Source organism: Cornus florida, unplaced genomic scaffold (assembly GCF_030987335.1).
Source record: "Cornus florida cultivar Cherokee Brave unplaced genomic scaffold, ASM3098733v1 CherokeeBrave_3.0.0_Hap2_Chr01, whole genome shotgun sequence".
NCBI lineage: Eukaryota > Viridiplantae > Streptophyta > Magnoliopsida > Cornales > Cornaceae > Cornus > Cornus florida.
The window spans coordinates 1,399,221-1,425,527 of record NW_026775571.1 but is presented as its reverse complement, the minus strand read 5'-3'; the positions used below and the strand labels follow the sequence as shown (position 1 = coordinate 1,425,527).

Here is a 26,307-nt window from a genome sequence, read left to right as displayed (position 1 = left end):
TCTACTCCTGTTAATGTAATGGTAACCCTTCGGAGAGTGATGTGGTGACTCTACTGGAGGCTCCTGCTCTAGGTCTATGTCCATATGTGCATCCGTAGCCGCTGGTGGGTCTGTTGAATCATCTGTTGTTGCTGCTGCCTCTGCCTCCTCCATCTCTGCCAACTCTGCCTCCTCGACTGCCAAGGTAGCCTCGATCTGTAGACTCTTAATAAGAGCATTGTAGCTCTTATTCCAGTCCTTCTTGCCATAATGGCAAGCCCTATCTCAGTATGCTCCTCTGAATGGAAGGGATAGTGCTGGTCTCTGAGGATCTCAGTAATCAGATGTGCAAAGGGGAGGAATGTGGTTCACCTGGGCTTTATCTTGCTAATGTAACACGTGTAAAACCTCATCATTACACTTCAATAGAGTGCAGGAATATAAAACCAATGGCTTGTATAGAAGGCATAGAGGGCTGCAAGAAAATCTAAACAGCGCTGAATCTTATGGCCCGTCATAAATACATTACGATATAACACCGAATCCAAGAACCATAAATCGCCAAGCAAATAAGTCCTAGTGGCAAATGTCTCACCAGCACTAACAGTGCCAGTTAGAGCTGTGGCCATGTCTACATCAGATGGCCTCCTGAGAATAGGATAATCAAGGCTGGGAGGGCAAATGTATGGGCACTGAGGGGATGTGGCCAGTGTCTCGATTGTAATACGGATGAGATGGCCATCAATGGTGGTCCGCAACTCCGCCAAGTTACTCGGGGCTGGCCGGAGGTTCTGGTAGAACAACCGGACAAGCCCGGGTAAACTAGATTGGCCACCGAGGCCAGAATAGGTAAAATGCAGCGGCGAAAAATCTCATCATAGGTTACCTTGGTCAGAATCGACCGAGAAAAGAAAGTAGTATCAACTATGGACTCTTGCGCCACTGTAAGGCGTGAATATCTGCGCTCAACCCTGTCATGGGTTATACCGGGGCAGTGCTTATGGTGGACTAGGTGAGGGAGGCAGTGTCTGTTTGGCCTCCTCAACTGATGAAGAAGACGAGGATGCAGAAGCAGAAGAGGAGGAGCGCTTGGACTGAGCTGGAGCTGGTTCCTCAGACTCCTTTACTCGTGGCCGTACTCCTTGCTCATATGTCCAGCGGGCAATGGTCTTGACTCGAGTTATGGTCTACAAAATAGAAAAATACTTGCAATTGTAGTCAGTATACGAGATACAGAATTGAAAGCACATAGATAGAAACATGTTTGTTAAGTCAGGATAGATAACTCAGAAGAAATTACATGAATCTATGCAAGTTATAATGTAGCCAAGGATCGATAATGACTATTCCAATAAAGTGAAGCATGCTAGATATAACAGAGTAGAATGCAACCAATGTGGAAAACACAGGCATTGGGCATAACTGAGATAGCATGGAACACAAAAGAGGGTATGCAAACTAGTGAGGTTCGATCGATCATGAAAAAGATGATATCGATCCAGGTTGGATCGATCAAGATATGGTTGAGATCGATCGTGCTCTAATCGATCAGAGCACTACTGTGATCGATCGAACCTGTAGAAAAACACGAATAGTCACAGATTTAAGACATGGACAACACGGGGACACCCGAATATGCTTGTCGGCCCCTATACACCTCAACAAGTCAAGAATAGTCATTTAAGTCGGCACGTAACCCCTGAAATCAAAATCAGAAACAAAATATATACAAAAATATATACATATGTATACACATATATACATATGCTCAATAACTAAAAAATGGAACAACAAATCATGGGAAGGTGAAGATCTAAACATGGCAACATCTAAAACATGTGGATCAATTCGAAAATAAAAAGAGAGAACCCAAAAACTTACCAAAGTGAGAAGAGAGAAGTGGATCGAGAGAGATAAGATCGGGATTGAGTTTGGAAAGCTTGGGAGGTCACCGGAGATTCGCCGGAGGTTGGGAAGACAAATGAACAACGGTAGAAGAGAAGGAGTGCTTTGGATCGATGTTGAAATCAATACAAATGACCCTTGGGTCATATTTTTAAAAACTGTCTCCGACCTGTTCAATCGATCACTTGGGTGATCAGATCGATTGAACCCTGATCGATCATAAAGATATTCAGATCGATCAAACAAAATGACAAAGTATTTTTATGAAAATTTTTAAATTTTTGAAAAATAAAAATAAAAAATATTTTTGGAGTTTTGGAAAATAAAATATATATATATATATATATATATATATATATATATATATATACCAAAACAAATTTCTAAAAAGAAAAGAATTTTTTTTTTTTAAATGACATTTGAAACTCAAAAAGAAGTCAAAATCAAAAGGAAGTACACAGATCGATCGAACATAGATCAATCGAAACTCGATCCATCCAACAGGTGAAAACCTGCAGACATGTTCGAACAATACACAGAAAGGTGATTTTTCATTGTTTTAAAAAATTTTCCAAGTATGTAATGAAGATCAATCCAAGGGAAAATTGGATCGATCTTGGAATTTTTGGATCGATCAGAAATAAATTTCGCACGATACACATAGAGCTAAAATATGCAGGAAATTTTCGTACGATGGGACAGAGAGATGATTGGATGCAGAGATGATGTTCGATCAATCGAAACTCCTTTTGAGATCGATCGAATAGGCATTAAGTGCTTAATTTGAAAATAACAGTGCAAGCATTCTCAATTAACGTCCCCAACAATGTGTATGAACCCGGAACATATCTAGATGACGTAAGAAATAAGAGGTAAAATAGAAATGAGGGAGGAATAGGGTTGTAAACCCTACGAAGCACTAGTCTTTAACGTCTCTAGCAAGACGTTGGGCTCTTTTAGCCTAGATCGAAAATCTTATTGTTTATCCCCTCCTTGACGGGGTGAAAAGCATTTTGAATCCCACCCAACAAATGGTTCCCTAAAGATTTTGTTGGATTTGAATAAAAAGAGATTGATTGTCCTTTGTCAATGCAACTCTTGGGCTTCCATGCCCTTTCAACACTTGTTTTCAAAACAACATTCTTTGAAATCATTTTGGAAGGTAAACTTTAGGAAATTCCATTTTTAAGCAAAGACTCAACTTTTTCAAATTCATTGTTAAGACACTTTTCCACATCACACACTTCTTCATGCTTGTCCATTGAACTCGGAGTTAGATTAAAAATATTCAACTTCACCTTCATATGCCCAAATAAAATTTTCATTATCCTCATCCTACAATTTATGTTGGCATTAGCGGTTGCGAAGAATGGACGGCCAAGGATAACGGGAATTTGATTCTTGGAATTTGGGACTGGTTTCGTGTATATGACTACGAAATCGACTGGAAGAAGAATTTATCAATTTTGATCAACACATCCTCAATAATACCCCTGGGCTTTTTGATAGATAGGTCGACAAGTTGTAAAATTATCGATGTTGGTTTTAAATCTCCTAAACCCAATTTAACATAAACCGAATATGGAAGAAGGTTCATACTTGCTCCTAAATCAAGAAGAACCCAATTAATGACATGGTCACCAATGATGCAAGAAGTAGTAGGTGAACCGGGGTCCTTGAATTTTGGAAGTGTGTTATGTTGTAAAAGAGAGCTTACTTGCTCGGTCGAGACAACTTTTTTTGGTGCTTGGCTCTTGTTCTTCTTCTTTTGAGTGCAAAGATTTTTCAAGAATTTAGCATAAGCCAGAATTTGTTCAATTGTATCCAGGAGGGGAAGATTGATCTTCACTTGCCTAAACATTTCAATGATTTCGTTCACTTTGCCTTGTTGTTTTTCAAGAGAATTAGATCCCTTTAAGGCATTCGGAAACGGAGCTTTTGGCTCATAAACCCTTTCAAAACATTTTCAGCATAAGAATTTTTGAAATCATTTCTCAATTCTTTCTCAACAAAAGGATCATACACATGCAATGAAGAAGGAGTAGGGTGTGAAACGGGATGGGTGTCAACTTTTGGTTGCACCAGTTCACTCTCTTCATTTTGAATACTAACTTGGTTGTCAACAATTTTTCCACTTCTTAAGGTTGTCACTGCATTAACATGCTCAATTGTGTGACCTTCCGATGAAGAATTTGTCTTCACAACAAATTGTTGTTTGGGAGGTAGATTCAAAGGCATCTTCCCCTTTTCTCTAGCATTTAAAGTATTAGCTATTTGTCCAACTTGGGTTTCTAGTTTCGCAATGGATTGAGAGTGGGAATGAAGCAATTGGGTGTTTGCCTCCACAGTACCTAAAGCGGTCAACATTTTTTCCTCAAAAGCGGGACTCCTAGAATTTCCTTGAGAATAAGATGATTGATTAGGAAAATGAGAGTTAGAAAATTGATTTCCATGTGATTGGACAGATGATCTATAAACTTGGGAACCTTGGCTCTGCATTGGGTGCGGAACATACTTGCCTTGAAAACCACCTTGGGGAGGGTTTGAGCCTTCCCCTTGGCTTTTCCAAGAGAAGTTTGGATGGTTCCTCCACCCGGGATTGTAATGTGTGTCATAGGGGTTGTTCCATTGGTTGACAAATGTGGCATTAACTTATTCGTGTTTCTCACTTTGCACATGTCCATGGGGACAATTGGAAGTAGAATTTATGACACTATAATAATTCATGCAAGATTCATTGGATTGCGAAGTGAATGATTAGGGGAGGAAGACACTTGATTCACCGAATTTTGGTTGATCAAAAATTGATCAAACCTTTGAGATAATGATTTAACTTCGATGGCTATGTCATTAAAATTGTCAACTTAATATAAGCCGACATTTTTCATTCCACCTAGATTTCTACCATTTTTGGAAGACAAAGATCGATGCATTGAATTCTCACTCATGCTCTCATATAATTGCCAAGTATCATTTTCATGCTTATCAAGGTAAGAGCTACCCATAGATGCATCAACCATACCCTTGTGATTATTCGGCAAACTTTCAAAGAAGTATTAAACTAATTGCCATTTAGGAATGTCATGATGTGGACACTTCCTAAGTAAATCATTAAACCTTTCCCATGCCTCATGAAACATCTCCCCGTCCCCTTGAGAAAATTCTCGAATAGAAGTTCTAATTGTATTGGTCTTTAAAACCGGATAGTACTTTTTCAAAAACTCTTGTTGCATTTCTGCCCAAGAAGTTATTGAAAAAGGCCTAAGATTGTTGAATCAATATTTAGCCTTGTCTTTAAGGGTAAAAGGAAAGAGTTTGAGTGTTAAAACTTATTCCGGCATATCTGTGTATTTCACGATGGAACACACTTCAAGAAACTCATTCAAATGCTTGTAAGGTTCTTCACTTGGAAGTTCATGATACTTGGGAAGCATTTGAATAGTTTGTGGTTTAATTTCATAGTGATTTGCTTTAAATGGGCATTATATTCATTTGACACATAATGATCATGCAAAGCAAGAGGAAGATTCATAACCGGTGGTGCTACATAATCACCTTGATTTACTTGAGCAATAGGAGGTGAGGGTGGAACAAAAATTGACTGAGGCATTCCCAATGGAACTTAGCCTTGTTGTTGTGGAATAAAAGGTCTTGGCATGCCTAATGGTACGTGAATGTTATCATGATGCACATTGGGTGGTGGATACCTTGTTGGTCGATGTGACCAAGGTCCTCCACATGGTCGTCATTTTGCTCCTCCATTGGTAAAATGTAGTGATGAGGGCTACCCCTTCCCCTAGGATTACGAACAATGGATTCAAGAGTCAAATTAAGTAGGAGAAGAGTAGGATTTAATGACCTATGACCATGCATGTACAAATAACACAAAAACAAGCACGTAGCAATCACTTTGCCTCCGTAACAAATCAATCAACAACACTCCTCCACATACATTAATCCCATACTCCCATGTTTGAACAATATGCAAGAAAAATTAAATCGCCTCCACACGGGCTCACGATCTATCTAAGAAATGAAAAACTTGCCTCCACGCAGGCTTACGATTTAACTAGAGACAGAGTTAAGAGAAAGCTCACAAAGGGTCCTTAAGCAACTTCAAATTAATTTCCAACTTTTTTTTTCTTTGCCTTGCTTTGCTTTTGCAATTCTTTTAGATTTTTAGCTTTTGATGCTTAGCTTAGCTTGGCTTGGCTCTTTGCTTTTGAATTCTCTTTTGCTTCACTTTTCTTGGCTCAATTCACCTAACCAATGAAGAACAAACACAATAAGTAACTAAAATAAAATAAAGTAAAGACACAGTCAAAAGAGTACTAATTCCCAATTGTTTCCAAAATACGGCATTGCCTAAATCCCCGGCAACGGCGCCAAAACTTGGTGTCGTCATGAACCAACAAGTTAAAACATGTTAAAGAGTGGCCAGGTTTGAATTTATAAAGTGCCACTACTACCTTTAACTACTAATATAGCTAGGGTGAGTATAGATCGTCCTAAGGGATAAGGAGCAATATTGATATGGAAACAATATTGGATTAGTAGGTCGAGTGATCAAAAAAGTTTTGATTGGTTTATTAAACTATAATGTCAAATAAATGAATGTAAGGTAAAGCAATTGAAATAGAATAAAATGTAGAGAATTAAAGAGAGGGATCTTGGGACTTAGGGGTCACCATTAAGCATCACTTTCCTAGACACTCAATATGCAATAAATGAGGGGGATTACATATTTCAATACTAATGTGTGTGATTGATTGAATCAACAAGTATGGATGACCAATTAAGCATGCATTGTCTAAACAAACTAATGAATAGCACAATATATCAAATTAAGCCATTGTTCCTTCCTTTAAGCTCACAATCAAAACACATCAACAAACTAAGAAATATACTACTTGCATTCATAAGCATGGAACATCAAAAACCAAGCATAGATTGTCTTCCCATCTAGAAAAGTAAGACAAAGACACTACAACTAAGCTAGGGACATGAAAATTAAACTAATTAAACTAAGGAAGAGGCACAATCCATCAAGAAATGAGTATGAACCATCAAACAAACCACAAGAGTATTCCATTAAAGTACCATGCCTTGAAAATCTCTAGATTCATAGCATTAACACATATATACATGCATCAATATCACAAAACCTAGAGATAAACACATGAACATCTATTCTAGCATGCATAAACATATGAATAGAATGAAATGATCAATTAAAAGTATTAAACCACATAAATTATTATAGAAACAAGATTCATGTATAAATCAAATGTCAAGACAAGAATTATAACACAAATCCCCTCAAAATACAAAGCATCAAGGTCTAGAAAGCATGCTTAGGGCTAACTCTAGCCCCAAGAAGATGTTTAGCCACTCATTGATCTAGTCATCCAACCCTCAAGGGCTATCTCCATGGTATGAGTGATCTTTTTCTCCTTGATGGAAACCCTAGATAAGTAGAAGAACTCCCAAATGGTGTGTATCTTTCTAATCTCTAGACTCCTTCCCCCTCTCTCTTGTATATGATTCTCCAAGGTTGTATATGTGTAAAATGGCTCAAAATCCTTATATAGGTAGCTCAAGTATCACACCCAATGGTTAGACCTCATTCACTAGGACCTCCAAATGATTGTACCACGAGCACACCTTTTTATTAGCTGGAACTCTATTTTTTTCCGCACTTGAGGGGGTTCGATCGATTGAAGTCTGGTGAGATCGATCGAAAGATGGCGGCGCCTTTTAGAATACTAACAAATCTGAGATATTTCTGGGATATTTTGGGAAAAGGATAAAAGTGGTATGTGGGGATAAGATTAAAGAAGTTTGATTAATCAGAGAAATGTTAGATCGATCGAAGAAAGTATTTTGGTGAGGAAAATGACAAAAGTCTCGATCCATCTTGAAATGGTTGGAACGATCGTTGTGAGATCGACCTGAGCTTGGTCTGATCGATCGAAGATTGCTGTTTTCCACCACTCTGCTCCTTTTTTCCATTTAGTTTGAGATTGCTTCTTCTATGCTCTAATTTGGCTGAATTGACTTATTCTGGAGATAAGTTCCTGAGAAGGGTAATAACATGAAATTAGTCTAAAACGAGAAAATAAGATAGATTAAGGTACTAGAATACTCGAGCTTAAGGGGTTTAAATGCGCACTTTTCAGCGCTCATCATTTATTTCATTTTCATACTGTAGTTCATTCCTAGGGACTTGCGATATCTAAGTTTGGGGGTGTCACAAGTGCTTAAATGTTGCACATCTCAGCACCTAAGCTAGGGTATTTAGGTCCTTACATGTATTTTACTTTCATGTTTTAGTTCTATTTTTTGTTTTTGTCAATTTTAGGTTAATAAGGTTCAAACGGACTAATTTTGGTCCATTAAAACCTTTTTGGAGTCAAGCAAAAATAGTTTGAAAAAGTTTAGAAAACGGCAAAAAGAGGCCGCAGCCCATTGTTCGTATAGTGTGCTTATCCTTCAAAAGCAATCAATTCTACCTTTTTCGGGCCTTTGATGATGTTCCCAATGATCAAGAAGCAAACCGATTAGCCCGGGGCCAAAATATAGTTAAATAGGGCTTAAAAGAAATTTCTAGCACTGGGGGATCGATCCCCAAGGCTGGGGGATTAATTAATAAGCGCCGAATATTGCATATTCAAGTGCCCTTAATTGCATTAGTTAAGTTCATTATTTATCTTTGTATATAGATTATCTTCATTTTTGTGTTTTTATAGGTTTAATTGCTAAAAAGAAATAAAAATATGGTTTTAATGATTTTTGAAGAACAAGTCATATTGGGCCTAAATATCAAGTAGTTTTCAGGAAGAGATGGCCCAAATATGCAATGGATACAGTCAACACTGCAAAAGAGAAGAAGCCCAAGTTTCAGGACCTCACGTCCGGATGCCATGCTTCGCGTCCGGACGCAAGCCTACGGGCCCCCATTTTGAATAGGTCAAAGTTTGTTCCATTTTAAGTGGGATTTTGAATTTTGACGAGTTGGGTTGTTTTGAAACTCATTTTGGGATTAAGAGGGGGCAAAGGCTTGAATTTAAGGAGGGAGTTTTGAATTCTAAAAATATACAGAGAGGGAGAAAATTTTCCTTAGGGTTTTATGCTGAGTTTTGCAACAATGGGGCTGGAAGGGAAATCTTTCTCTTCTTCAATCCTTGGAGTTGTGGGATACATTTTACTTCATCAAAATAGAACTTGGAATGGCTTATGAGGAGGATGTCTTATCCAGTGGCTAGAATTGTGATACAGGGCATTTTGGTCGGCCGAAAATTACTTATCAGCCTGCCGAAAGTCACAAGTTTGGTCAACCGACGCTGTCTTATCAGCCAATCAAAACTCAGATCTGCGATTTTATATCTAGGGTTTCAGCCGCTCTTTAGTTATTTCATTTTTCAATTCAAATCTAAGGTTTCTCTCTATATTTTTGCCGTTGGTTTATCTCTCCCAAGTCTCTCCATCTTCGCAGCTGGTTCATCCCTTCTAGTTGTATCACACACTGAATCTCAATCTCCTCATTCGCCAAATCCATCTCATCTGGTAAGTTTATCTCTCATCCTCTTCAATTGATGGTCCCTTCATATCATTTTACCATGTATTTAAGAATGGGTCTTGGGTCTCTGTTATATACGCCCCTCTATAAAATCTTCCAAACCCAAATCTCTAGCATGAGCTAATCCAAGCATGAATTATTGATTTCATTGTGTTATCCTTAGGTTTGATTTATGCAAAATATTGTGGGTTTGTATTGGGTGTGAATCCTGCCGTGATTTCTTTTTGCCAAATCCTAGATTTCACTATGCTTAATATTTGGGGATTTTTGATCTGTCAAAACAAAATCCAGTATTTCCAATACTTAGTTGAGGATGTCGAAGATAAAATGGGCCGGATTTGACCTACGAAGGAAGCATCGGATCGAACAGTTGGACTCAGCCCATATTGTAACATTATAAACTGGGCCTAACATCCGGGATCTACCGAACAAAGTCAAGCCCAAAAGGAAGGAGACCCGAAGCTAAGAGGCCTACATAAGAAGTTAGTTACAACACTCTAAAGGCACAGGTAATTACATATAAATAGACCATTGCGAGAGGAAAAGGGGGATTTTTTTTGTTAAAGTGTAAGAATTCTAGAGAAAGAAAGAAGAAGAAGTTTCTTGCATCTTCAATTGGCGCCGTCTGTGGGAAGGAAGAAGGTTGATTTTCGATCGGTTAAAAGTAATTTGATCAGGAATGATTTGTGGAGAAGAATCTTGATCTCTGAAAACTAGATCAAGATCGGCGACATCGTTGTTTGTTTGGCCAAATTCTTATTCTTCTTGATTTTGCAGAGATTTGCATTCGATCAAAGCAGCTTTTTGTGCCTGTTCAATCGATCAACGTAGCATAAATTTGATCGTGATTACAATTGATCTGTCAGAGCTTAACTTGACAGGTTCATGGTGGATGAGATAGGGATTAGGTCAAGAGGGGTCATAATTCAGCTGATTCGAATCTAGATCTGGTGTGAACGCATTAGCGAAACTCAGATCTGATCAAAGTGTTGCAGTTGATGACTTTGCTTCGATCCGGAATGATGATCGGAGGCAAGAGTTCAAATCCAGTGGAGAATAGTCAGCAGATGAAGCTCGATGAATTGATGAGCATGATCGAGGCTCTGAGAAAGGAAAATGCAGAATTGAGAACTGAAAGGCAGCATCGAGAAGGTCCGAGTGTACCACGACCGCCTCCGATGAGAGAAAGAGGTGCACAGCTTGATGAAGCACATCGCGACGAGCGAGAAGGAGATAACCACGAGGATCTTCACAGCGAGGAGGATAGGTTAGAGGATCTATCGCCAAATCCTCGTTGAGTCGAAGATTGAGAAGGATCTATACACCTAGATCCGCATCGTGAGCAGACTAGGCAAGAAGAAGCTACGGCTTTCAATCCAAATCAGGAAAGGCATAATTTAGGACAGGCTACGGAGTTTGATCACCACAAGCCTATCTCATCATGGCAAAAGGGGTTCACTGATGAAAGGTCGTTGGATCCACCTTATCGGCCTTCGATGGCCACATACGATTATAAGAGTTCGGAAAGCAGACCTGTAGACCAAAGAATCACTGCAAGGTTCCAAAGAGAGAATGAGGCCCTCTGTTCGGCAGCAAGCACGGTTGATTCACTATTTACTAATAAGATCTTGAATGCCCCAAACTCGAGGAAGTTTTCCACGCCTGTTTTCATTCTGTTTGATGGAACAACCGATCCGATTGATCATGTATATTATATCCAATTGAAAATGGCCTTGAACACCGAGAACCACTCCTTAATATGCAAGTGCTTTCCTACCAGTTTAGTTGGACCAGCGCTCAATTGGTTCAAAAACCTGCCGAGGGGCTTAGTGGATAGTTTCCAAAGTTTATGCAATTGGTTCATAAGCCAGTACTATGGGAATAAGCATCCGGTAAAGGACATTTCGAGCCTGTTCACGATGAAGCAGCATGAAGACGAGTGCCTCCAAGATTTTCTTACCAGGTTTAACCTTACTAAAAGCATGGTGATTGAATGCCATCCTACAACGGCGGTTCAAGCGTTCATGTTAGCCATGACTCGTGGCACTCCATTCCACACAAGCCTGGTAGTGAACACGTCGAAGACTATGGACGAACTTAATGAAAGAGCTGATGGTTTTGTGCATCTGGAAGAGGAGGAAATAGCCAACGCTCGAAAAACATCCATTATATCAATAGAAGAGAAAACCAAAGCAAAGATCAAGCAAAAATAGGCTCAGCCACAGCGTCAGACCCCCTAGAAGGCAGAGAAAAGGCCTAGAGAGGAAGAGTTGATCACTCCGCTGAAGGTCACTCTGGCGAGGCTATACCAGGAAAACAAAGATAAGTTCCGTCCACCTCTGCCAATTCGGTAACCTCTAGAACAAAGGGATCAGACTAAGCACTGTGCTTTCCATAGCGATTTTGGTCACTAGGCTAACGAATGCAGGAACTTAAGGAGGCAGGTGGAGATGCTGATCGCTAGAGGCGAATTTGCAAATTATATTCAAAGGCCTGCAGCAGAACATAACCGATCGATGGAACAAGTAAAAAGGAGTCAGAAACCGAGCTTCCATAACACACAACCAGTTCGGATAATAAATGTGATTCATGATCGGCCTGAATCAAGCGAGGAGTCAGGCGAATTACTCCGAACGCGTCTTCGCCAAGCGCAAATGAAAAGGAAGGTAAGCAGTGTGAACATTCTACACCAGCAGAGCACGTCAACACAGATAAAGTTTGATAGGACAGATCTGTTACTTGTTCAAATTCCTCATAAGGATCCATTAGTCGTCAGCCTGACAGTGGCGGAATGCCTGGTACGAAGAGTTCTGATTGATCCTGGAAGCAACGCAAATGTTATGCCGAGGGACACGTTCAATCGGCTCGAGATCAAGCCAGAGAAGCTCAAGCCTACTGGAAATCCCTTGCTAGGGTTTGATGGAAAATGGGTAGAACCCATCAGAATGGTAGAAGTAACTGTGCAAGCCACGTAGAGAGTCTTGACAGAGAGCTTTGTTGTTGTTGAAATCCATCCATCTTACAACCTTTTGATGGGTAGAGGGTGGATTCACAAAGTCCAAGGTGTTCCCTCAACTTTGCATCAAGTAATGATATGCCTGGGACCAGACAGCACCAAGGTGATTAACATTTATGGCGACCAAGTAGCAGCCAAGGAATGCTATTCCGTGATGCTGAAATCCGCTAAAAAGGGCAAAACTCCCATCCGTTCTGCGAGCCTGAAATAACAAGTACAGGAACCTCCACCCACCAAGAGTGGGGAGGAGGAGCCCCTGAGCTTAACCGAAGAACCTTTTGTGGATGTGCAGATCGACCATCATAAGCCAGAAAGAACGACAAAAGTGGGAATGAAACTCACCGCGGGGGAGAAACAGGGGTTAACTGATTTCTTATCCCAGAACTCAGATGTGTTCACATGGAGTCACTCAGACATGCCCGGAATCAGTCCAACAGTTTCCTACCATTCTCTCAACATCAATCTGAGCATAAAACCTGTAAGGCAGAAGCAGAGAAGGTTCGCTCCAGAAGGCATGCAGATTGTAAGGCAGAAGTAAAGAAGGCATGCAAATGTAGGGTTCATAGATCATAGCTGAGGAGGTTGATAGGTTGCTTGATGCAGGGTTCATTAGAGAGGTGCAGTACCCAGATTGGCTTTCAAATGTTTTTGTTGTGCAGAAGAAGAATGGGAAATGGCGAGTATGCATTGATTTCACCAATCTAAATAAGGCCTGTCCGAAGGATAGCTTCCCGTTGCCCAAGATTGATCAAATGGTAGACGCTACTACTGGGTACAAACGTTTAACTTTCCTGGATGCTTATTCAGGTTATAATCAAATCCCCATGGACCCGGCTGATGAGCAGAAAACTATTTTCGTTACCAAGCGAGGGACCTACTGTTACAAAGTTATGCCATTCGGATTGAAGAATGCTCGGGCAACTTATCAGAGATTAATCAGCAAGATTTTCAAGGCTCAAATGGGAAAAACTGTAGAGGCTTACATTGACAATATGGTGGTGAAAAGTAAGAGGAAAGTTGACCATCTGAAACATCTGGAGGACGTGTTTGATGTGTTGAGAAGATATGGAATGAGGCTTAATCTGACCAAATACTCATTCGGCGTGAGTTCTGGCCAATTCCTGGGACATGTGGTTAATCACAGGGGAATAGAGGCTAGCCCAACTCAAGCAAAAGCTCTGACAAAGAATACCGAACCAAAGACAGTCAAAGAAGTACAAGCCCTGATAGGTTGGGTAGCTACATTAATCCAGTTCATTTCTAAGCTGTTAAATCGCTGCAAGCCATTTTTTGACACAATACGAAGCCATGGGAGACAGGCCTAGAGGGATAAACACCGACAAGCACTAACTGGTTTGAAAAAATATATGCAGAACCCTCCGGTCTTGTCTGCCCCCGAACCAGGAGAAAAGATATTTTTGTACCTCGAGGTATCCAGTATTGCGACGAGTGCCGTTTTGATCCGTTGTAAGGAAGTAGCACAGTACCCAATGTTCTATGTTAGTAAAACAGTGACTAAGGCCGAACACAAATATTCAAGGGCCGAACGAGTGATACTCTCGCTCGTAAATGCAAAAAGGAAGCTCAGGCATTATTTCGAGTCTCATCCTGTTGTCGTTCTGACTACTTTTCCAATCAGAGTAATCCTGCACAAGCCAAACCTCTCAGGGAGAATGACGAAGTGGGCCATAGAGTTAAGCTCATTTAACATAACGTATGAACCGTGAACAGCTATCAAAGGGCAGGCAGTGGCTGATTTTTTATTAGAATATGACTCAAAAGATGTAGAAAAAGACCTTCGAAGTTGCATATGGAAACTCTTTGTAGATGGATCCTCAAATCAGATGCGGGCAGGCATTGGGATCAAACTACAGACACCAGAAGGCACATCCCTAAGTTAAGTGGTCAGATTAGAGTTCTGCGCCACCAATAATGAAGCAGAGTATGAGGCATTGCTGATAGGGCTCAAATTAGCCAAAGAACTGAAGGTCAGGCACTTAACTGCTTTTAATGACTCGCAGCTGATCATTCAGCAGGTGAACGAAGAATATGGAACCAAGGATGAAACAATGGAAGCATACCGCTCTAATGTAATGCGCAAAGCAAGAGACTTTGAAAAAATTGAGTTCGTCCAATTGCCAATGGAACATAACGAAGATGCTGATCGTTTAGCGTGCAGTGCGTCGAGTTCTGGAGAAACACTGGCAAGGGTGGTTCCAATAAGTGTACTAACCCAACCATCCATCTTTGAAGAACCTTCGGCCTCAGATCCTTGGCAAGTGAATGTCATTCCATATGAGCCAAGTTAGATCGATCCAATCATAACTTATATACGAGATGGTGTGTTGCCCGAGTAGCGAGATGAAGCAAGGAAAATCAAATCGAATGCTGCAAAATACACTATAGGGCATGACCAGTTGTACAGAAGGTCTTTCTCTAGACTGTACTTGAAGTGTGTCACTCCTAAGGAGGCTCGGTAGATATTGCGAACCATCCATGAAGGAGTATGTGGAAATCATTCAGGGGGCAGGTCCTTTGCGTATAAAGCAATGACGTAAGGGTATTTTTGGTCGAACATGTCACGAGATACAGAAGACTTCTCTAGGAGATGCGATAAATGCCAAAGATTCGGACCATTAATCCACCAACCACCTGAAGATTTACACGTAATGGCCACACCCTGGCCTTTCGCGCAATAGGGGATGGATGTGGTTGGCCCTTTGCCGACCACGAGGTCACAGAACAAGTACGTTCTACTAGCAACGGATTACTTTACCAAGTGGGTGGAAGCAGAGCCATATCTTAGTGTGACCTAAACTTATGTGAGGCACTTCATCTGTAACAATATTATTTATCGCTTTGGGGTTCCAAGGTCGATCATCATGGACAATGGGACCAATCTCGACAGCAAGCAAGTAAGGGAGCTGATGGAAAAGTAAGGAATAAACCAAAAGCTGGCGCCGGTAAGTCATCCACAAGCAAACGGCCAAGCAGAAATTACAAACAGAACAATCTTTGCTTGCATCAAGAAGAAGCTCAAGGATCAGAAAGGAAAATGGTTAGACGAACTTCCAAATATCTTGTGGGCCTATAAAATAACCCCGAGACGGCCAATAGGGGAGAGCCCATTTGCCATGGCATATGGCACCGAGGCAGTCATACCGGTCGAGCATTTAGTTCCAACTATCCGAAGTTTAGCATGGAATCAAGAGCAGAACGACAGTATGTTGAAATTTAACCTTGATAAGTTAGAAGAAAAAAGAGATGCAGCAGCAATAAGACTCGCGTCTTATCAGCAAACACTTGTAAATAGCCACAACAGAAGGGTGAAACATAGAGATTTCACCCCTGGCTACCTAGATCTGAAGAAGAAGGTAGGGATAGTTAAAAAGATGATGTTGCCCTGGGAAAGCCCATACAGAATTGCAGAAGTCATAGGGAAGGGGGCATATACCTTGGAGACCATGGCTCGAAATCTGGTTAACAAGCTATGGAATGCTACATCTTTGAAAAGGTACTATCAGTAGAAAGTCGAGTTTCAATTATGGTAATTGTTCATTTCTCAATAATATACGTATGAGTGTACAAAAATTAGAGATTTATAAAAATATTGTTTTCCCATGAGAAGTTGATTAAGTGAAAAACTGAAAGAGGCAAGTGGCATTCTTGCTGAGCGTCAATCACTCAACAAAGTAAGTGGCAACTTGCACTATGAACCGAATGCCAAACACTTGCCAAAAATCAAAAATGAAAGTGGCAGCTGGCACTATGAGCAGAACGCCAAACACTTGCCAAAAATCAAAAGTGAAAGTGGCAAGTGGCATTCTTGCCGAGTGCCAATCACTCAGCAAAGTAAGTGGTAACTGGCACTATGAGCCGAACGCCAAACACTTGCTAAAAATCAAAAGTGAAAGTGGCAAGTGGCATTCTTGCCGAGCGCCAATCACTCAGCAAAGTAAGTGGCAGCTGGCACTATGAGCTGAACGCTAAACACTTGCCAAAAATCAAAAGTGAAAGTGGCAAGTGGCATTCTTACAGAGTGCCAATCACTCAGCAAAGTAAGTGGCAGCTGGCATTATGAGCGGAATGCCAAACACTTGCCAAAAATCAAAAATAAAAGTGGCAGGTGGTACTATGAGCCGAACGCCAAACACTTGCCAAAAATTAAAAGTGAAAGTGGCAAATGGCATTCTTGCCGAGCGCCAATCACTCGGCAAAGTAAGTGGCAGTTGGCACTATGAGCCGAACGCCAAAATTTGCTGTAGCAGAATGAAAAGTTGATTGTTATCACCGATGCACAAATGAAGTCAATGAGAAAGTAGCCAAAAAAAAAAAAACCTTGGGCAAAGTTTAGCCAAAAAATCTATCATCTCATTTATAATAAATCTTTGAAGTTACAAAAAGTAAAATATTCAGATGACATGAATACAAAGGAGTAGGAAATTAAGGCATCAGAAGAGCCCTAGCTAGCTGCCTCTGCTCCATCAGCCTCTTGGTTGTGTTGACTCGCCTCTTCAATATCATTGGTCATCCCATCTCCACGAGGAGGAAAGTCGAGATGAATAACTGAATTGTTCTGTTGAGACCCAACCTCAGTAATGGTTGTGGAAGGGACCATGGAGGACAGAGGATGAACGTCCAGAGGCTGAGCAGTGGAGGGAGTTAAAGCAACCCAGGAAGAGGCAATCTCCTGATACTCATCAAAAATATGCTCGGCAGGAGTATAGTCTGGATCAACATAGACTCCTGGGGGGTCGATATCTAACTCCTTATCAACCTCATCTGGAGAAGAACCGGTCTAACCTTTAGCAGGAACACGATCGGTATAACCTTCTCGGAATCCTTGTGCATACCTGAAGGCACCGATCCTGGAGAAGCGCGCATGAAGAGCCATCATACCGCCATTCACCTTACCAATAGTGCTAAGCAAGGTGTTGCGCTATTCCAAGGCCCTCTTTTCAAAAGCCATCCGCGCAGTCTGCTCATCACTTAGTAAGAGTTGAAGCTCTTCTTTCTCAGCCTTAAGAGACTCTCGCTCAGTCTGCCAGACGCTCTTCTTAATTTGGAGAGCATCATTCTCATCTTGAAGGGAGTCTGCCTCCTTTTTTAGGGCATCCCTTTTCCTTCTCGACCTTGTTCAATTGTACCATCAACTCAGCATTCTGGGTACTCAAGATCTTATTATCTTTCTTGGCAGCATCAAGGCTATCAGCAGATTTACGAGCCCTGGCATTTCCTAACTCCACTTGCTTCTGCATGGCCATCATCCTGAACAAAGTCTGCAGAGATATGCACGAACACTGGTTAAACCGAACGTATGGTCAGAGGAATTCAAGTATAAAGACTATGTGAAGATCTATTGATTGAGGGATAAAAATTACCTCTATAGCAGATAAAGGAAAGTGGCTGAACACCTCCTTCTGAGACAGACCTTTGGCTACCTCAATGTCTTTGGGAGTCCACATGTTCAGCAGTCTGACCATCCTTGAACATGGTCTCGTTTGGCTTCACAGTTGACCCATCTGTTCGGACGAGACGAGGAGTCCATGGCAGCATCACGGAAGTAGAGGCAGAAATTGTAGCAGACCCAGAGGGGGCAGTAGGTCCAACTGGGTGATGCATGGGTGAGCTCGGCCCAGAGGTCCGAATCCTATTTGTCAGAGGGATGTCATCAAGGCTGGGTTCACTATCAGGTTGAAGCCTTTTGCCTCGCTCTTTATCCTGAGCACCCACAATGACAGCAAAAGAGGTATTGACCTGAGGAGATGTGTTTGGATTGGTAGGAAGAACGCTAACAGTTGGATCAATGGCCACAACGTTCGAAGTAGAGTTAGAAATAGTGGCAGAGGAAAAAGTCGAGGTAAGGGAAGAGGTTGTTGCAGCAACAGCAGTGACTCAGGGAGGATCTTTCCTTCTGAAGCTGAAATGTCAACAAGGTTATCGAACACAAGAAGGTAAGAGCAGGAAGGGACGTCGTTTAGAACGTACTCATTCAAGTAGTTGATCCTATCCCTGCAAACGCTATAACCCAAGTCATTATAAGGAATGCCTAGGAAATGGCATAAAAAAGTACAGAAGCGGGGAATGCAAATTTCACAAGCGCAATCATTTTTATGTGTTTTAAATTTCTTATAAGAGGAAACAGAACATTCTCCGAAAGCGTTCGGAATTGGGTAATCCTCTACAGTTGGAGAGGACCAAGCCCCACTAACCCGTATTATGTTTTTTCTCCAACCTTTCTCAGATTTGATTTTATCTTTACATATGGATCTCTTATCAATCGGGTAAAAATGGTAGAACGGTTCGTCTAGCCGGATTTTACTAACCTTGTAACAGAGGAGAAGATCTATGATGTCAAGATCTAAACCCCTATCACGGTTCAGGAGCAGCAGAGCGGATAGAACCCTAAGGAAATTTGGGTTTAGCTGTAGAGGGGAGAGTTTCAACTTGTTAAAAACAAAGATAAAGAAGAGATGCAGTGGGAACCTAATGATGTTAAGATGAATATGGGAAAACAGAACCTCGCCGGGAAGAAGACCAACACCAGTTCTAACATTGACATCTTCAGGACACATTCTAATATGCATATCACTGGGAAGTTGAAGTTTCATACGCAGGACGTCCAAATCAAAAGACATGATGAAAGTAAATAGAAATTTTGAGAAAATAAAAGAAGCGTTTAAAATGAGAAGTATAAACAAAACTAACCTCAGAGGTTGAAGATTGCAAAGAACACTGCAGGATAGCTGAAAAGGAAGAAACTTTTGCAGGTATTCGCTGGAGGAAGTTTGATTTATTTTGAAATAGAGCAAGTAGCGATGTGATTGATAGCGAGGTGAGATAGAGATAGTAAAAAAGAGCAATGAAGTCCTATTGAAGTTTATAAAGGCAAAGTGGGCCCTGAGGTTGAGAATTTAGGGAAACGAGGAGTTTGCAAGTTTCAAGGCATCGGTTCCGGATCCAACCGTTCGATTTCCCATGCGATCTCCTTGAGCCGTCAAGTCATAATTAACAACCATTAATAATTACCCCCTATTTAATAGGGAATAATTATGGGGGCAATTGAGGATGTTGAAGATAAAATGGGCCGGATTTGACCTACGAAGGAAACATCGGATCGAACAGTTCAACTCAGCCCATACTGTAACATTATAGACTAGGCCTAACATCCGGGATCTACTGAACAAAGTCAAGCCCAAAAGGAAGGAGACCCGAAACTAAGAGCCCTACATAAGAAGTTAGTCACAACACTCTAAAGGCACGGGTAATTACATATAAATAGACCATTGCGAGAGGAAAAGGGGGATTTTTTCTGTTGAAGTGTAAGAATTCTAGAGAGAGAAAGAAAAAGAAGTTTCTTGCATCTTCATCAGTGTTCATTGTGATTATCTTTTTTTGGACAAACTCATAAGATTTTCTATCACAATATATTTGCGGATTTCTATTGATATTCTATTTTGGGTTTAGGGCTTCATCTTATTTCACTCTCTATCAAAAGTCATTTTCAAAATCCTTAGCAAATCATGTCATCCTCTGAGCTAGAAGAAATCCCCCTTGCTCTCAAGGCAAGTAGAGGCTAGCAATACTAAGTCCCTGCCCATTTCCAACCTTGCCCTTTTCAAAAATCCAGTCATGAAAAATCTGTATGACACAAAGTTTCTTCATAGAAAAGTTGCCTTTGGGAAGGTCTTGTCAAAATCTGAGTGTGAGGCCCTTCATCTAAACACTTACGACCTATTTGATGCCATAGGGTTGGGAAAGTTTGTAGCTATGAATGTTCCATTCTACCCTCGATTGGTTCATCTTTTTATACACATCTTGAAAGAATTCCAAATTCTCTGAAAATTGAGTCTTTTGTTGGGGGTACCTCCTTCACCCTAGACATCCCTACACTTCGCACAATCCTTAACTTACCCGAGGGTTCCATAAAATACTTTACGACATTCACATGGTACCAAGGGGAGGGGTTCAATGACCATAAGGTCATACGCCAAATGAGCTATAATAAACGGATCACAAATACTTAGAAAGTTCATGCCAAACAGCTCACTTTGGAAGCCCGAGTCATCTACAACATCATTATGTAAGCAATCCTTCCAAAATTTGGAGTTCACTCGGATGTCTCATACATGGAGTCATTTCTCATTTGGTGCATTCTCAATGGTAAAGATTTTGATCTTGCATTCTTTATTTTTCACCATATTTTTGACTATTAAAGGAGTGAAGACAAACACCTCTTTATGCCATGCCTTTGAGTTGTATTTTTCATGCTATGGGGGTGTCGGTTGGAAGAGAAGTGAAAAAGGATCAAGGGCCCCAAAACAAACTTACATCCACCACTATTGGGTAAATGGGGTTTAAGATGGACCATGATGGGTATTGGTTCAATCCCATTGAGAGGGCTTGGAATGAAGCTTTAGAAAGGGGAGAACTTTGGGACGATAGGGAATTTCTTCAACCTCCTAATATTCCAGCCCCTGTTATGCAAGAAGATGATGATCGTGATGACCCCCCTCCAGTTGATCCTCCTATCCCTATGCCACCTCCACAGAGTGATCTTACTATTCTAGAGCTTCTCACACAGCAAAATGCTCTTCTTCATGAGCATATTGGTATCTCTCGCCAAACTAAAGCTAAGGTTAATGATATGGTCGGTTGTCTTGACACTATTGAGGGTGATGTCGACGCCATCAAAAAGGATCACCGGGAGCTGCGTATGGGTGCCTATCTTCCTCCCTATTGAGGATTTCTATGTTTTACTTTACTTTATTTTTTAGTTTTTTTTTCTTCTTTTGCCTCCCTATTATATATTTTCTTTTTGAGGATGACAAAAAGGGGAGAAGATGTGTTGATAGTAGTTCATTATTTCTAGTGGTTGACACAGGTTCATTTTGGGTAGATAGTTTATTTTGCTAACACAGTTTATTTAACGAACCTCATGACTATATGTACTCATTTTCTTATATCAATGTTAAAGAAAGGTTAGTCTCTATATGATCCTCTGAATATACCAGCTTGACAAATTTTATATACATTGCATAAAGATAGGGGGAGACTAAAATGTAAAATGACTTTTCATTTGAAACTTAAAATCGTCATTTGATTACCTTACTGTGAAGTACAAATGTGCATAATGATAGGGGGAGCATTTTTAAATGCAACTCCACTTATTTCTAAAACACATCAATGTTTTGTCATCATTAAAAAGGGGGAAATTGTTAACTCTAAGACTAATTTTGACGATCACAAAACATTAATGATATTTTAAGGACTAATATTTGCATTAAGATCATATGACAGATAAATCATTTGAAGTCCAAATGGAGTAGAAATCAAAGGCAAGAATGAGCCCAGCAAGTTTCATTCCATGCACTCCAAGGATAAAAGAAGACAAGTCATTCAATCCCAATCTTCAAAGATGAAACACAGAAAAGAAAAGTAATCAAGACCGGCAATTCAAATGGGGTAGATAGGTTTGGTGACAACCTTAGATTCAAATGTTAAAGTAATTTTTGAATGTCATGAAGCTCACATTCTAGGATCATTCATTTCTCATTTCATGATTTAAATGGCATCATATATTGTCCATATAACTTTGAAAGCCTAGAAATAGAGAAGGAGGTTCACATTCAAGATCTTTTGGCAGACTAAATTAAGGCATCAGTCGGCTAATAGAGAAAACTGAGAGTTGGGTTTTGGCCAACAGACGTTTCGGCCGACGGAACATGATGGTTCAGCCGACCGACAAGGGTTTCACTAAAAATAATCTTTATCATAAATGCATCGGCCAACCGATTTGATGCATCAGCCGACCGACAAGAAGAGGTTTTAAAAACAGTGAGTTGGGTTCGTAAACTAATCGTTTCTACCGACCGACGATTGGAGATCAGTCGGCTGACAAGAGACTTTCAGCCGACCGACACAAAGTCAATTTCAAATCAAACGGCTACCTGCAAACTTGAACAATTCATATCTCATCTCCAATAGCTATATTGTGTTCCTCTCTTTATAAATAAGGGCCACAACTTGTATTAGATATACATAACTATTGAAAGCAATTTGAAGAGCATTAAAGAGTTTTATTCTAGAACATTCAAGGCCTTATTTGATCATGCATTCCATTTCTCTTATTCTCTCATATCATCTTAGAGATTTGAGCTTCATTTCATTTATATATTTACTCTAGTTGTGAGCTTACACTTGTACATCTATCTTGATAGAGATTCAATCTTGTATTTCAATTACAAACATAGCTACAAACTTGTAAGGGTTGGTGTGACCCAAAAAAAGCCTAGGAGAATGGTGTTCTCCTAGCAAGAAAGAGAAGCAAGGGCTTGCTTCATGTGAAGGTTTGCTCTCCACCATTAAGGAGAAGCTCTAGTAGATTGGGAAGTCTCAAGAGGGATCTTGAGCCGAGGAGTAGGAGTTTTTGAACCTCGCTAAAATCTCTGAGTCATTGTTTACAAATTTATTATCCCTATCTCTCTTATATTTATGCTTTAAATTATTTATCTATCTTAATTGTTTATTGCATAATTGTTAATTAGAAGTTAAAGTTGTAAATTTGAAAAATTGGCCATTGACTCTATTCACCCCCCCTCTAGAGTCAATTAGTGTTTAACAGAAGCAATGATCACCGGTAGGGTGTCATTTGAACCCAAAAAAGCGTACTTGAGCTTGTCCGGTAGTGGCTTAAGCTCAAGCTTAGGTGGAGACTCGAGAGAAGGAATCGGCGGAGTACTAGAGAGTGGAGGAAAAGGCTTAGTTCTAGATTTCCATGGAGGAAAATCTGTGAGAGGAATGGTGTTGAGCATAGAATTCACTTCAGCAATCGAGGATTCGATGTCAAAGTCCTCAAAATTGAAGTGATTTAGATAAGCTTCTAAAGGATCCTTGGATAGAATAGTTGGGAAGGATTCCTCAACCAACTTATCGATAACATCAAGGAATTTCAATACACTTCACTCAATAATCCCCTATTTTCTCTCTTTAGCTTCTATTTACAAAAATGTACATTTGCTTTAGGAATCTCTCTCTAAACCCTCTGAGTTGGGCCCATCTTTCTTGGGCCTTTTATTTGGGCCGTTATGAAAGGAGGACTTCCCTATTGTGATGAGGAAGTTGGGCCTAGAGATGGTTTGAAAACATTGGGCCTGTTGGGCATTCTTGTGGGTGGATTGATGACCTTCCAAGCTTTGAATCCAATGGATCGGGCCATATATGGGCCCGGTTCATTTTCGATACCCTCATAGGATGATATCCAAATTAATTGTCCCTAATTAAACCGCTCCTATTCCTTTCCAGATTTAAGTTGAGAGATTACTAGTTAAGGACCATCAAACTAACAACGGAGTAGTTCCCAGGAAAGAGTGGAGAGGCTTTTGGCTTGCTTAATGGCGGTTCGTCCACACTCCTACTCAGAACTGGCCTACCGTTTTTCAATTTGATAATTGCTCATTGGAGTTACTAATAACCGCGTCCAACCCAGAGGACCTATGGGCTCGTAACCTTAAATATGACTGATGTCTAAATGAATTTTAATTAAATTCAGCTTAGGGTTTGACAAATGCTCGGATTTTGTGATTTGTGGGCCACGAAAATGGGTGATGGAATCCTGACCGTATCTTGTTGGGGTTCTACCCTTAAGTATCTTATGCAAATGCTAATTAAAATATGCACAGTTAAAACAAATAATAAAAAGAAAAAGGGAGTAGAGTGTGTGAATTTTTTTTTTTTAAAGATAAAATAAATAAATAAAAATAAAAGAAGAAGAAAATAATAATAATAATAATAATAATAATAATTAAAAAAATGGAAGAAAGTGTTAATCTAGGGTTATTTCTAAGTTAGTCTATCCTCGAGTTTGCATGCAAAAGTTAATAACCTAAACAAAACTATATTTTCCTAATTAAAAAAATAAAAATAAAAATAAAAGAAACTGTATAAATGAGGTACTTACCTGGAAGACAAAACAATGGTTTGTTGTGTTTCCACACGCTCCAATAAGAATATCCAAGTGGTTAATGCTCCCAAATTAGTACTCAGTCCAAATTAGCACTTGTTTTTTTAAAAAAAAACTAGCTTCTTGAAGGAACTAGTTTCTGCAGAAACTGGTTCAATTCAGTCTGGATTCCAGAACAAGGATAGTGCTAAAGCCCAAACAGGGCTAGTTTGTTGCATATACTCCGTACATATTACACATATATACTGCACCAGACGATTGACAATTTAACAGACTTTTAACTCCAGGTGATGACTAGTGACGCCTCCACATTGGTGATAAGAAGCTAACGATAGGAGAACGGATTCCGGCTGGGTTTTTTTTTTTTTTTTTCTCTCAAGCAAACCACATCACTAGTCCAATTACAACTTGGAAAGATAAAGGAAAATATGACATTATATTACAGTTGCTTGTATGAGAGAACACTTTTTATTTAATCTGTTTTACCTTTACTAAAAAAAACTGCAAATAGAAGTAGGCATTCTTTGTGTCACCATTACTTGGCAAACAGGAAAAATCCTTCCTCTATATTTTTCACATAAAACATATCAGAATAGAAGAATAAAATTAATATTCTCAAGAGAAAATTTCATAAAAAAAAAAAATAAACTACATTTACTTATATTTTAGCCATGGTGGCTTCATCACTCCCTTCAGAAGGGGTTCTTGAGCTAGCAATACTTACAAGAAAATAAAACATAAAATTAAAAATGCACAAAAGGAATTCAAGATAAAAATTCTAAATTTTTATTATTTTCTCTCACTAACTTTGTACATCTAACCTCCTCTACATCCTATTTATAGAGTTTAGAATGGAACAGGAGGAGAAAATTCTAATTATGGAAGTGAAAATAAAATAAAATCTTCCTAAAATCTTGCTGCTTTTCAATTTGGCTTTATTTGCTTCCTAATTTAGCTTTATTTCTTTTCCAATTTGGCTTGATCTTTGCTGATTTGATGGAAAAGGTAATTTTGAATTTGACTTTGATTGATAGTATAATCCCACATTTCTGCTATTTTTGTCTCTTTTCTTCTTATTTTGAAATCAACCCCTATAAAACATGAAAAGCAGATATAATTATATTTATTTAATAGAAAATATTAATTAAACATTTATTATTGAGTATAAAATTACAAATTTTGTGCACTTATCAATAATCTTCATCTAATCACAAATATATATACATCATCATCATATATTAATATATACATATGCATATAAATTTAGATCCATGAATGATGATTTTCTTTAATAAAAAATATGATCTCTAGACATGAATCAAATCTAGCTCTGATACCACTGTTTGGGCAAACAGAAGTTTTAAAAACTTTTAAAGAGATTTTTAAATAAAGATTTTGATTCATGTGTAGAGACAAGTTTTATGCATAAAGAGCATGATGATCGATTCAATTAGAGATAGAAAACTTATAACAAGGTTTGAGTAAACCTTAAATCTTTCCTCAAAGTAAATGCTCTCACTTATTGTAGATCCCTTTACTAGATACCTCTTTCTTAGATCTCCATCTTGTTGGTAATGATCTTGCATTTAAGACTCACCCATAAGCCTCCATGAATGACCTTGGAAAGCTTAGCTTGTGGGAGCCTCCATCAGATGAGAACACTAACACTAAAATTTTAGAGGGTGTCAACTTTCAGTTGCATCGGTTCACTCTCTTCATTTTGGAAACCAACTTGATTGTCCACAATTCTTTCACTTCTTAAGGTTGTTACCGCATTAACATGTTCAATTGTGTGACCTTCTGATGAGGAATTGGTCTCCACAACAAATTGTTGCTTTGGTGGTGGGTTCAATGGCATTTTTGCTT

At 39.6% G+C, this 26,307-nt stretch overlaps 1 non-coding gene across 1 annotated transcript; it reads left to right on the top strand.

The window, feature by feature from the left end:
- Positions 1 to 4,962: 4,962 nt before the first annotated feature.
- LOC132283720 (small nucleolar RNA R71) lies at positions 4,963 to 5,069 on the top strand. Its single transcript, XR_009472121.1, has one exon. It is a non-coding gene; the product is annotated as a small nucleolar RNA R71 (small nucleolar RNA).
- Positions 5,070 to 26,307: the final 21,238 nt, after the last annotated feature.